Source organism: Ictidomys tridecemlineatus, chromosome 8 (assembly GCF_052094955.1).
Source record: "Ictidomys tridecemlineatus isolate mIctTri1 chromosome 8, mIctTri1.hap1, whole genome shotgun sequence".
Lineage (NCBI taxonomy): Eukaryota > Metazoa > Chordata > Mammalia > Rodentia > Sciuridae > Ictidomys > Ictidomys tridecemlineatus.
The window spans coordinates 75,001,464-75,013,036 of NC_135484.1; positions in this window are offsets into that span (position 1 = coordinate 75,001,464).

Below are 11,573 nucleotides of genomic sequence, written 5' to 3' on the forward strand. Positions count from 1 at the left end.
CCAATTAGATTAAAATTCACCTAACCCAATCCTTTCACCTCTAAACTTTCTTGCATTGTCCCGTGAGCTTTTGGGGGACACCTCATATCTAGACCACAACAGAGGGACCCACCATAAGTGCATGATCATGAACATCAATCCATCATTTAGACTCTGAACAGTCACCTTAGCAGTATGTCCTTGCAGGGAAAGAGTGAAGGAAGAGGCTGAGCAGAGAGGGGCTGGAAAGGCAGAAATATTCTCTCTCCATCTCTGTCTCTGTTTCCTCTCTGCCCAATAGTCCACAAATTCTATATTTTATTCACATATGCTGAGAAATGTGAAATAATTGTGAAATTTTAGAAAATCAATATATTAAGTGAGGACAAAAGCCAGTCACTTTGCTAAGAGTATCCTATGGGCAATAACTTCAGGGGAGATAACATTGGAAGGCAGAAGTTGTAGGATGGCAGTGGAGAACTGGGAATTACCTGAAGGGAATCTCACTTGAGGTGGACTATAAAACATTGTAGAGAAACCTTCTGAGTTAAAATTCACTGAAATCCCTCTCCCCAATCCCATCTCTACCATGTAGCAAAGGAATAGTGAGGATATGAGTCTGCTCCATATGAAGGCAGTTGTAGTGGGAACAGGGAAGACAAACCACTTGTCCTACAAACAGATTACTGTTTAAGCATTAATATGATGTAACTTATATTTTATTCCTCCAGGTGAACAAAATGAATTAAACAAAAATAAAGATATAAAAGAAGGCTAAAATGATTGTAATCAAGAATGGAAGAAGAAAAGAAAAAAGGAGCCTAAAAGTGCACAAAGACACCATCAGACCTTGAGTAGTTAGGGTGATAGACACTGTCATGAATTGGATACCCACCCCCCTCTGCAACACACCAAGCACAATCATGTCCTCCCAGAACCTGTAATGTGACCATTTTGGGAAATAGGGTCTTTGCTGATGTAATCAAGTTAAGATAAGGTCATACCAGGTTAGGGTGGGCCCTATGTTCAGGATGACTAGCATCCTTGTAAGAATACAGAAACAGAAACACAGAAAAAAGTAGGACATGTGAAGATGGAGACAGAACATAGGGCACAATCTTGACCAAGCCAAGGAATGCCAAGGAGTACCATCAGAGTGAGGAAGAAATAAAGGATTGCCCCTCACAGAACTTTGGGGAGAATACCATACTGCTGATACTTGATTTTGGATTGCTAGCCTCAAAAACTGTGATAGAATAAATTTCTTTTGTTTTGAGCTACCCAGTTTGTGGTCATTTGTTACAATCACCGGATAGTAACACACCAATGGTGCACTAGTAGAATCTATGTTTGGTACATTGGTTTTTTTTTTTTTTCTTTAGATTCCATTTTATTCCATGCATATATACACACATAAAAAATCATTTGTTTAGGAAAATAATACTATCTATCCACTCCTGGAAAAACATGCACTTGAAATTTTCTTCCACTAGTGGGAATTGATTAGCACATACTCTCTTTCTCTCTGCTTTTTCTCCATTTCTCTTGTGATCATTGTCATGAATTTGCAAAATGGATATCAGGCTATGAGTACAGTTTTAAATAATGGAGCAGAACATTTCCCTAGGCTATGAGACTTATGTGGAGATAAAATCTGCAACACAGCCTCATTAGGACTATTATCTCCTAAATGGCCACATAAAATAACAGATCCAAGCCACAGTGAGGTCATGAAAATGATTACAGATATAATGTGGACAAATTGCTACATTAATTTTGAGCTATTGCTTTCTTTTCAATGCAATACATTATATATTCAAGAATCATGAAGTCTTTAGAAAGAAATAACCTTGCATCTCTAATTTGTGGTAATATAAAAATATGCGCTTTAAGAATTTTTTCCTCTACCTCATGCTACTAATTAAGAATTCCTTCTCTAAATTAGTTTAATTTGCATCAAGGGATACAAGAATAGCAGGACTACTGATCTTTGTCTTATAAATATGCTCAGTAATAAGGATCAGCCCTATCCTTCTGTGAGTTTATCAATTATCGGAATATTGGCAACAGCAGACTTACCACATAATAAGCCCAGTGGATTCAACCTTTCCTTGATCTTAGATGTTGCCATGTATCCTGGCTCGAGTGGAAGTTTTGGTCAAAAGCCCAGTCCTTGGCATTCTTTTCTCAATCCCAGTGGCTGGGTCCTGAATTCAAATGACAATGAACAGTAGTAATGATAGCGAACATTCATTTAGCACTCATTATGTTTTAGGCACTGTGCTGAGAATTTTGTCTATTACCTCAATATCCATCATAGGAATTCTATAATGCAAGTGCTATTATTATCCCTGTTTTATAAATAAGGGAACAGATGAAGGAAAATTCTATCAGCTACAACCCATCCAAATATAGAATAGATGGCGAGTTCAAAGGGGCAAAATAAAGATAGTTTAATAGACAGACAATTTACAGTTTTGAGTAGGGGTAAGAGAAACCAGAAAGCAATGGTGAGGGGTTAACAACCTCCAGAAGTCCCTACTCTGGCCTCTCTCCTCTCTCTCTCCTGAAGCATCTTCCCCTGGCTGAACCCCGCTGGAAATCCGAGGGCAAGCAAACTTGGTGATTATAGGATACAGAGCAGGGTAGAGAGACTGCAGAATAGATTTGGAGGGACAAATGAAGCCTAAGAGCATAGTAACTTAACCAAGACATACAAATATTCTCTGGTAGGTATAAGTCAAATATAAATCTGAGCAGAGTTCACACTTCCAACCACTAAAGCATTTACTGAGAAGGAAAAAAATTCTGATAAAGAAACCAGTGGGGATTATAAGAGCTGATTTTCTCTGCCCTCCCCTTCTTTAAACCTACCTTGCTCCCCCAAGCCTCCTGCTCCAGCTGAATTAATCTTGGCAGACAGTTCCTCAGAAGCAGACAGAAAGGGTCATTCCTGAAGAAATGAAGGCACGGATAGCCTACTTCACTAGCACGCAATTTCCATTAGTAGAAATTTTAGTTAACTAGCTTACTACTATATCCCTATAAGTTCAGTTATTGAGTTATAAGAACTATCTTTTGGACCAAGAAATGCTAGCTATTTGTCTTCAAAAAGAAACCTACTAGCAACAAAATGTGATCACTGAATTCTTTTTGATCCCATGCTTATCTTTATTATTTTTCTCCCACATTTCTTTGATCTGTATAGTTGTAAAAATGGTTCTAGTCTTTAATTAACTGTGTTTTTTTTATTATTTAATGGAGGAAATCTATTGAGTGCAATGTGTCATGTTTTGTGCTAAAAGCTTAATGTTCATTACCTTAGTTGATTTTATCACACATTCCTCTAAGATCAAGACTATTATTACCCCCATTTTACTGATAAGTAAAGTAAGACTCAAACCCAGGTGTATCTGATTTCAAATGCCAAACTTTAAATCACTCACCCATATCATACCTTCCTGAGTCTGATTCTCAGAAACACTATCACTGTTTAAAAGTAAGCTTGAGCTGGGGATATAGTACAGTTGTAGAGCACTTGCCTAGCATGGTGAGGCCATAGTTTCTACCTCCAGCACCACAAAAAATAACATCTCAGTTGGTGAATCCCCACCTTTGATGATGCTAGGTCCCATGCCCACCTTTGCTGACTCTGTAATGACACATGATGTCTGCTGCAACTTATGTCCAGCTTTGCTGACTCAGGTAAGTCAAAACACTATCAGTCTCATGATGGCTCCAAGCCTCAGTTTCTTCTCTAGTATGCCTTCAAGTTGCTGCAGATCCAAACATTGAGTGGAGGTAAACATCCTTGTAGATGAAATAATTCAACATTTGAAAAATGTGGAATAGCAATAACTGTAAAACACTGGAGGTAACTAGTTACTTCTAGTTGTTCTGATGCCCCACAGAGAAATGATGAGAAACTGTGAGTCATTAGCAAACAGTTAAAAGCTAAGAATGAGATTCAGAACACCATTTGGGGAGTGTACAAAGAGGCCTTAAGCCCTTGAAGTGGAAACGTAGACATGGCAAACAACTGAGCAAGACTGTTGAGGCTCAGAGCTCCAGGGGTTCTTGGATATTTACACAAGGCATGCCTGTTATGCTAGCGATCCTGGATGGGGATATAATGGAAAATGGAGACACCTGGATGGATAACCCTAAAGATGTTGGTTCTGCAGAGTTCCCTGAGACTTTTTTTTTTCTTTTTCACACTAGGGATTGAAACCAGGGGTGCTTACCCACTGAGCCACATCCCAGCCCTTTTTACTATTAGTATTATTATTTAAAGTTTTGAGATAGGGCTTGCTAAGTTGCTTAGAGCCTCACTAAACTGCTAAGATTGAAACTTGTGATCCTCCTGCCTCAGCCTTCCCAGATGTTGGGATTACAGGCATGTGCCACTGCACTGGGGCCACTGAGACTTTTGAAACTATGTGTCTTCTCATTCAGGGAAAGGCAAGAAAGGATTTCTTCACTTATAAGAAGGATAGCTCTATCCTGATAGGAAGAAATAAGGAATTGCTCTGTTATTGCAAGGGCATTCTCATGTGCCTATACGGGTACGTACAGAAGCCAAACAGTTTCCCCTGACAATCACAGCCCTTGCCTAGGCAGCCCAGTGACCACTTCACTGTGTCTTCCTATTGTCAATACTGCTGCACCCCAGAACTTGCACTGGAATTGCACCCCAACTCTTCTCTATGCTTACCAACCATAGCTCATCTATACTCCCAAAGGTTTATTTCCAGCTGCCTGACAATGGCAGACCAGCTCCAGCCTTAAAAACCTAGAAAACAGCCATCCAGTTGTAACCATACCTTCTCTAATGATTTCTAAACCCAAACTTTGAGGAGGAAATCTCTTTCAAACTCTTCCTTCTTTGAGTATTTTCTCAGCCCTAAGGTTTCACTGTAGAGTCTATTTTGCATCTTTATAGATACTGCTCTATCATAGTTTAAAAATTCTTTATTTTAAAACTCTCCTGTTTATATTATACTGTAGTACCCATTTCCTGATTAGACACAGAATAACTAAAGGTAGTTGATGAAAGGATCCATAATATAAGATAAAAATAAACAAAAATGTATTGGATAGAAGACTCTTTCTCAGGATATCATATTGAATACTATAGCAAGAACCTTTGGTGATGTAGTGAACTCACTGATAAAATAGCTCTTAGATACTTAAAGCAAGTTATGGCCAATACCAAGAATGCCTGGGTTGCCCTGGATGATGATAGAGGAAGAAATAAAGGGGCTGAGGGAAGTGGATATGTTGGAATGGATAGATTATGAAGCCAGAGAACATACCAGCAACCAAGGTCAGTAAGAACACATTAGAGAGACAGGCTTGAGCAGAACAAAAAAGTTCACGTTGGCTCTTCCTTGCATGCTGCAGCTAACTGTAGGGGAGGTGATCACAGAGTTAAACTCTTTTTTAATATTTGTGGAGGTGATGGGGTCTTAAAGTAATAGAGGCTAGGTGGGACTACTTAACTACCTGAAGCCAGAATGATGCAATTACCATATGGATTTGCAAATTCAAAATGGAAGCCAAGGGGCTTGAACCATAGGAAGTCAAAATGAGTAACAGAACATGGCATCTGCAAGGAGAAAAATAGACCTGATAGTAGCCAACAGGGAGATGCTTAACTTCTACAACCAGTAAAAAGGCAGATAGAAGAACAAGAATAATAGAAGAACAAGAGACTGAGGACAGTCATATCAATTAAAGTTTATAATCTCTTAGCTTCTGGAGTTGAGATAATTTTCAGATCCCAAACCCCTTGTCCTGAAGGGATCTCAGAAAGATAAATACTACAACATTACAGTAAGTACCCACAATAATATCTCCCAAAGGAACCTATGGCTACAGTCTTGGATAAGTGGATACTCTGAGGAAAGACGAATACTTAGATAAGTCAAGGACAGATGGAAATGGGGTCTGTCAACATTGGTTGCCAGCTACCCAAAACACATCATAACCCCCTCTGATAGAATGAGGGTCTGCAGATTCCAGGCATTAGATTGAGTTCAGATTAAAATCTGGCTCACAAGTTCTACAGACCCCAGTAGTCATTTCTTCAGTTCCCTAGTTTATAACTGAAATCAAGGTAGTAGGCACTTGGAATTACCCCAACATTAGAGGCTAAGCCTATGGAGTAAGAGTTAACATAATAGGAAAAACCAAATAGAAATCTCTGTAACTGCTCTTGTCTCACAGATCAAGATAGGAAATTTAAATATATATATATATATATATATAACCAGAAAGGAAGACAGAGATTATTGCTACCATGAAAAAGGTGTAGGGGTGCTGATCCCAATTACATTTCAGCTTAATTTTATAGCCTTCTCCCCCTGACAAAACAGGTGTTTCCCAGCCTATGCTTCTTTTCCCACAAACAGACCAAAGAGTTATTTTGTGTTAATGATAATTGTGTACTCAAATTTCATCACCTGAGCCCTGATTTATTTCTCAATTATAGATACTTGCAAATAATATAAAATTAGACACCCCCCTTTTTTTAAAGAACTTTTAAAAACCATAACCATGGCTATGATTTTGGACAAAGAGGTTTCCTTCTAGACATATTATAATCATCCTGACTCTGCTTCATAAACAACCTCCAGGACATTCTCAAACATGGCACATTGTGGCTTAGTGCATTAATTCTCCAACTTGATCTATATACACTGCTTTTTTTTCTCTCCCCTCTGAACATTGTCAGATGCACTGTAGTTTCTATTAAAGACTCAGCACAAGAGCCACTTTCTCCAGGAAGCCTCTCTGAAACTTTATCCACACACCAAACTGGTTCATTGTCCTCTCTTGGTACTCCTGTAACATCCTCTGCAGCTTAATAATCTTTTATGCTATCCCACTTTCTTTTAAGGTTTGCCTTTTAACATATCTGCCTTCCCCTTAGACTGAGTTCCTTGAGAGCAGGGACTGTATCACATTTTTGTTTGAGCCTCAACAGTTTAGATAGTACCTAATACATGGTTGGCTATACATACATGACAAGTGACAAAATGATAGATTTAAATAGACTATTTTGATGTTTGGATTGCATACCAGGTCTTTAGAATTTGTCGCTTTATGAGTAATTTTTTTTCTAGAATTCATTAGACTATTTAATGAGTGTGTTTGTAGGCAATTTTCCAATTTATTCTTTTGAACTGGAGTAATATTGTGCTCCAGACCACCCAGCAAGGACCAGTCTCCATGGTCACTGTTCTGCATCCAGAGTGAAACACTGGCCTTCAATCCATTCCAGGTGGAATTCTTGGCACACATCATCTTCACAGATGTGTCCATCAGAGGTCAGAAGTGTTATCAACAGTAAAATGATTGGCTGACTTGTAGAACACAGGGTACTCTCTGAGGGTTTGGGGGGCACTGTTGGAGTCACACACCTGCCTCACTTGCTGCAGAGGTGACTAGGCTGCTAGGGGTCCCTTGAGACAATGTGACTCTTCACTTCCAGTTTAAAGCATCACTTAATGAACTCCACAGCTGTGTCTGCCATATGTTCAGGGAGAAGAAGGCTCTAACATGGCAGTATGGTCAGTCAAAGCCAAATCTGGCCAGAAGCTATCTTAGCTTAGCATGTCTTGAATTACTTTTCAAGACACACAAGCCTGAATTCACCATCTGGAAGAAGCTGCTGCAATCAAAACTACAACTAGGATCTGAGTGCACCACTTACAGGAAGCCAAGCACGACAGCACAAAAGATGGAAAGGTTGAAGCATTAAAGATTGAATCTTCAAACATCTGTACACAGCAGCTGATACACTGGTTACTCTTTCATACCTGTTTCCACTGCTAGATTTATTTTTCCCAGGTTTAAGGTGTGAAAATTTGAGACATCAGTAAATCCAGATGTACGTCTTCACCAGAACAGAAAGAATCCAAATATATATTGAGACCAAATAACTTCACTATCACTTAGTTAGATCTTTTATCACTTTTCAGGTGCTTGGGGGAAGGAAAATAGGAATATTGTTAGCTTTTGGAATATACTAATCTGGATTCTAATTCTCATTCTCTCCGTTTTGGACAAATTAATCATGTTATCAATCTTTAGTTTCATTGCCACCAAAACAGGACAATCTGTTCAACTGTAAAACTTCAGCTTCTTCCATCATACCATACTGCTTCTTGTTATCTCTGCCTTTGAATACATGAATACAAAAGTGAAAAAAGATAAAAAACCAAATAATTAAAGTATAATAGTAACACTTTCCAGTTACTCAGAGAAGTTCCAGGACAATGTTATAGGAATAAAAATGATGAATAATTTAAACCAATGTACAATAATTTCAAAAAACTTAAGTTCAGTTGGATCTAAGGCACCCACTTGATCACAGTTCTGACATCAGATGAGTGTTCATATCCAGCAGGCTTCTCCATAATTGTGCCTTTTTTAATGTAAGTAAAGCCTATCAAGCCAATTCCATAGGCCTGTGCTATAATACTTTGTCTAGCAGACATCTCACCATAATTGACCCCAAAATGAATCTTAATTGCTGCTACTTATCAGTTTCTGACCTCAGCTTCTCACCTATAGATGAGGCTTATTATACATGTCTCACAGGATGAGTGTAAGGATCATATGTGATAGCATACTCATAAAACCACAAGTAATTATCAAGCTCTTGCTGTGTCCTAAGCACTATGGATGCAGTGATAGATAAGAAATGATAACTACTTTTAAGGAATTTATAGCAGAATGCCTGACACAGGAGTTAGTTGAGCTAGCATTTGATAGCTAGAAGAAAGCCCAACTGTATATATTCATAAGGAAGGTACATGCCCCTGAATCTCCTGGATCCCTTGTCTATACGATTCTGAGCCTAAGTTGCCACATCTTCGTTACTCAAAGTTATAAGCATAGTCACAATAAAAGGTCATTGTAAAGCATTCTAGTTCTAGAGGCCTCCAAGGATTTATACCAACCCACATTAAGAACTTTCTTCTGAATTATACTTTTGTGCTTCTGTATATACAACATTCCTTTCAGTTTAATAAAAGACACATATTTATTTTCAAAAATATTCCTCAAGTGGAATGATACCCCTTATTACCTGTACATAGTTTCATGTATAGCAATTTAAACTGCATTTTATAGTATTTCTTCTGGCTGGGCTTCTGTTTTTCTCATTCTTCCATAGACATAAGTTATCAGATATAATTTTAAAATATGAAAGATATTATTCAAAATGTACCAATATTTCCAGGTGCACTTTATGGAACTGCAGAACTATTTCTCAGAAGCATAAAATGGTTGTTAAAAACAATGCTTTAAAGTGCCAACAAGTTAGAAGTCTTATGAGTTGAGCAGGGTCAAGCTCAGGGGAGTAGAAACTTGAAGTCCATTTACTGTAGTCTCATGTTCATGATGGGCTACATATTTAGATTTTTGATAATATATATTAAAAAGGAAATTATAATTAATTTTATTTTGAGTATTAAAAGCATTATTTTATTCCATGTAAACTTTTAAATTTACCACAATTATTTTAACTACATTTGGCACTTCTCTATAACATACCACAAGTCTTAAAAATAGCCCAGGCTTTCTCAAACTTGTGGAAGACTTAGAAAAGAAAGATCTTTAACTAGCCTTTATATTCTAGAACATTTAACCTGTCAAAGCTTCATGTTGGAACATCAGTGATGGAACAACTTTTTTAATGATCAGAGTTACAGAAAACCCACTTACATGACTTAGATAATGAGACTTATGAATAGAAAAATCCTAAATTAATGATTTACTACTAGAAGTGTAGTATTTAGCTTATGCACAGGTGATCAGTGCATTTACACTAAGCACAGAAAGGACTTTAGGAAAACCTGCTTAGGGAAATCTCATTATGAATAGAAGTTTTGCTGATTTTCTATCTTTCATTCAATCAACAAGCATTTATTGAATGCCTAAAAAGTTATGGGTTACATGCCAGATGTCATTCAGAAAAAAATATTAAATGAAACAATTGCCTCAATGCATATAGCATTTGTACTCCACCAAGCATTTTGCAAATATGCTCTTTTTGTCTCATTTAATTCTTACAAAAAAAGGTTATAAAGCCCATTTTAACAAATGAGGAAACCAAGCCTGAGAGATAAAGTGACTTGTACAATTATACAGTAGTACATAAGAAATCAAATACGGATCTATTTTCTGCAAAATTTTAGTGCTTTCCATCATATTATGCTACTTTTAATTTAATACAGGAGTCAGCAAAGTATGGTCTGTGTTCAAAATCCAGGCTGCAGTCTGCTTTTTGAAATAAAGTTTTATGAGAGTATAACCATGCACCTTAGTTTAGGTGTTATGGGAAACGCTTTGTCATTACAACAGCAGAGTTGATCAATTATAGTAGATAGATATCATCATATGATCTACAAAACCAAAAGTATTTATTATCTGGACCTTTCACAGAATGAGTTTGCCGAACTCTGATTCAAGACATGATTTTTGGTACCTCAAAAATACTAATATAAAACAGAAGAGACAGGAAAACAAAAATTAAAACAAAAAATCTTCCTGTGATACATTAAAGTAAAACTTGAAGCCAAGTTTACATAAATAATGCTTTATTAGCAAGTACAACGTCAGGCAAACAAAGGCAAGAAGAAAAGATAGGCAGGGAAGAAGAGGAAGTAAATATTAAGAGTGTATTGCCAAAATTGGTCACAGGATGTTTCCACAAAAATTGTTTGTAACAGTTAAATCACAGAACAGTCTTCACACTTTAGGAGAAACTGAGGTAATCAGGGTTAGGAAACAACCTAACCTCAGCAATAGAGGCTCTTACAATGGCAGAAATGGTGTAAGCCATTCCTATGACTGCTCAAGTTGGGAAGCAAGACAATACCTGAGACAGGAGAAAGAAAATATCAAACAAATCAGGTCTGGGATATAAGCCAGTCTAATACAGTTCACCCCTTGCGACTATCAGATCTACTCTCACTTTTTCATGAAAAAACAGATTGCACATGAGAACAAAATGTCCATATTGTCTCTCTGAGAGGATACGTGTTGAGTATCATTCTTGAAAATAATGGCCAGTTGCACTCTTCTACAAAGGCTTCAGTAGGATTATCAATCTAAGCCATAACCCTTGATGCTTTAGTTACTCTTGGAGGTTAAGTTTATGGTTACCATCTCCCTACTCTACCTCAGTTTAGACTCTCCTCATCCTTGGCCAGCATTATGCTGTCTTAGTAGAATTAGATAGGCTGTCATTTCTGAGTGGTCTAAGCCCTAAATTGTCTTTCTATGGTTGATGGAGTTGACCACTCACACTTATCATTCATCATAGAACCATTAATAGACAAACCAATGACTTCTTTTGCTACCATACATAATTATTCTATGCCTCATCTTTGTAGCCACAACCCAGGATCCTTATTGTAAGCAGGGTTAATTATCCTAGATGTTGGTACACTATTATGCCTTATACAAAATGGTCATCTGGTAATCACAGCTTCTTGTTCAATGGACTTTTCATTGTCTCCTGGAGGAAGTATCCCATGATCTATGACTTAGGAACTCTGTTATCAGAGCCTAAGGATACA